Consider the following 2,592-nt stretch of genomic DNA (forward strand, 5'->3'; position numbering starts at 1 on the left):
AGCGGGGTGGGTTGGGGTGTGTGTGTGTGGGGGTGTTGCTCTCTGCGTTTGGCTGGAAGGAGGGTGTAGGGAGGGGGGAGTTTGGGCTCTTCTCTCAAGTGGATAGTGACAGGGTGAGAGGGAATGGGCCTGAGGCTGCACCAGGGGAGGGTTAGGTTGGGTATTGGGAAGAATTTCTTTACCCAAAGAGTGGTTGGATATGGAACAGGGAGGTGGTGGAGTCACCATCCCTGGAAGTGTTTAAAAGAAATAGATGTGGTGCTCAGGGATGTGATTTAAGCACTGAACGGGTAGATTAGGTTATGGTTGGTGGATTTAGGTTATGGTGGCACTTCATGATCTTCAAAGTCCTTTCCAACCAGGATGATTCTGTGATTCTGTGTGTGTGTGAGGGGTGCCTTTTGGGGCCTTCAGGAGGCCTGAGGTGAGGAGTAGACCTGGGTGGAAGGGGATGAAATGAGGGGTCTGAGACTGAAAGAGGGAGAAGGGAGGGGCCTGAGGGGTGATGGGGAGCGGGGTTGGTGGATGGATGAGGCAAGGAGGGCCAAAAAAGCAAACCAAGCCTGGGCAAGGCCATTCAGGAACTGGAATGAGGCATAGGAGAGTCCTTCTGGGGCAGAAGCAATGTGGAAAGGGGGTGTTGAGACAGGGAGAAGATGTCTGCCCCAGGAAAAGACATGTGCCTTAAAATGGGTGGAGAAACAGGCAAGCAAGGTGCCCAGCTGGCCTGGAGAGGGGCACAAGGCCAGAGTGTCCATTGACACCTCTGTTCCTTGAGTCGCTTCATGTCTGAGGATCCCTGCTCCTTCTGGAAAGAGACAGTAAGTTTCCAGCCCCTTTAATAGGGCAAGAAAACAGGACCTGTTGCGTACTCCAGAGTTTCACGTGTGAGAAGAAAAATACAACCAACCCCAAATTTCCTAATTCAAAGATCCTGGTGTTTTCTCAGACAGGGGTTGAATTCATTTTAGCACTCCAAGCTGACAACCCAGGCACCTACACATCATGGGATTGCCTTCAAAACATCACAAGACTTTTAAAGCCAGGAAAGAAGATGGATTACTTCATGTAGCAGTACACAGGCCTGTGCTGTGCTCTGCATAAATATAATGGAAACTGTGTATCCCAATTTCATGTAGCAAAGGAGTAGCATTCCAGCTGGTTGTGGTGTCTCAAAAGCACTTTGGTCCTCTCTTCAAGCAAGAGGAGGTGCTGAAATAAGTTGTATGGAGGTTTTTTAGCTCTCTGCTGTGAATGTATGATTCAGGCCACTGGTGTCAGTGCTGATGGCCTGCAAAGTCAGACACTTGTTGGCAGTGTCAGCAGAAGGATCAGCGTGGTTGACTGGGGTGAGGAGGTTTGTGACAGGATGTGTCCCTGCTTCCTTCCACCAACAGGGCAGTATCACAGAATCATGGGATGATTTGGGCTGGAAGGACCTTAAAGATGAACTAGATCCCACCCCCTGCATGGGCAGGGACACCTCCCAGCAGCCCAGGTTGCTCCAAGCCCCATCCAACCTGCCCTTCAACACTGCCAGGGATGGGGCAGCCACAGCTTCCCTGGGCAACCTGGGCCAGGCTCTCACCACCCTCACACCCAACAATTTCCTCCTCATGTCCAACCTCAATCTCCCCTCTACCAGTTAGAAACCACTCCCCTTGTCCTCTCCCTCCCTGCCCTTGTCCCAGGTCCCTCCTGTGCTCTGCATCCCAGCCAACCTGGGGCTATTCCCAGCTCAGAGGTCAGACTGTGGCCTCTCCACTTGGCAGGCAGGAGAGTCAGTCTTTGAGCCTGTGGGCTCAGCTCCAGGGCTCAGATTGGGAATGGTGTAAACCTTCCTCATCTGTTAACTCCTCCAGGCCTTTGACAGCCAGGGTAGCAGTTCCTGGTAGTTATGATGGAGCCCAGACAAGTGGATCTGCAGCAGCCAGGGCTGCGTGCTTGTGGGCTGGTCGGTATTTTGGCATCACCCAACACCACAGCTCTGGTCACGGGAGCTTTGCTTTCCCTCTTCTGGGAAGCCAGGCATGGGGAGGAGCTGCTGGAGCACCGGCTGTGGCTGTGCAGTCATTGCAACGTGCCATAAATCCAGCAGATGATGACAGGGACGCTCCAAACCGTCTGTGCCATTGCCTGCTGGATCTGGGAGAGCAGAGGAGCTGCCTGCAGCCCGTCAGAGGGCAGCACGAGGCTGCTGGTGGCTGAGCGGGGTTTTTTGGGCATCCTGATAGTGTTATGAGAGCAGCACCAGGTGATGGAGCCAACCCTCTTTTCTCCTGAAGCCACGAGACGGATGTTCGCTTAAATCTTGCCCGGAGCATCCTCATTCCAGTGACTAATGTGTGAAACCGACCGGGAGCAGAACAAGACGTTATTCCCTCTGCTTTTTCCCTGCGGATCAAAAGTGTAATTGAACATTAACCCAAAGTTTCTGCAGGAAAAAAAAATATCCTTCATTTCATACTGGGCAGGGTCTGTATCTCAGTCATCATTCTGCACATGGCCAGTTGCTCTAGAATATCAACTCTTCAGCAGTCATGGGTGTGCAAAATTCCTAAGATTAAAAACATATTTACAGTTTGATTGATT

This window comes from Chaetura pelagica, unplaced genomic scaffold (assembly GCF_000747805.2).
Source record: "Chaetura pelagica isolate M959 unplaced genomic scaffold, ChaPel_1.0 scaffold840, whole genome shotgun sequence".
In the NCBI taxonomy this organism is placed as follows: domain Eukaryota; kingdom Metazoa; phylum Chordata; class Aves; order Apodiformes; family Apodidae; genus Chaetura; species Chaetura pelagica.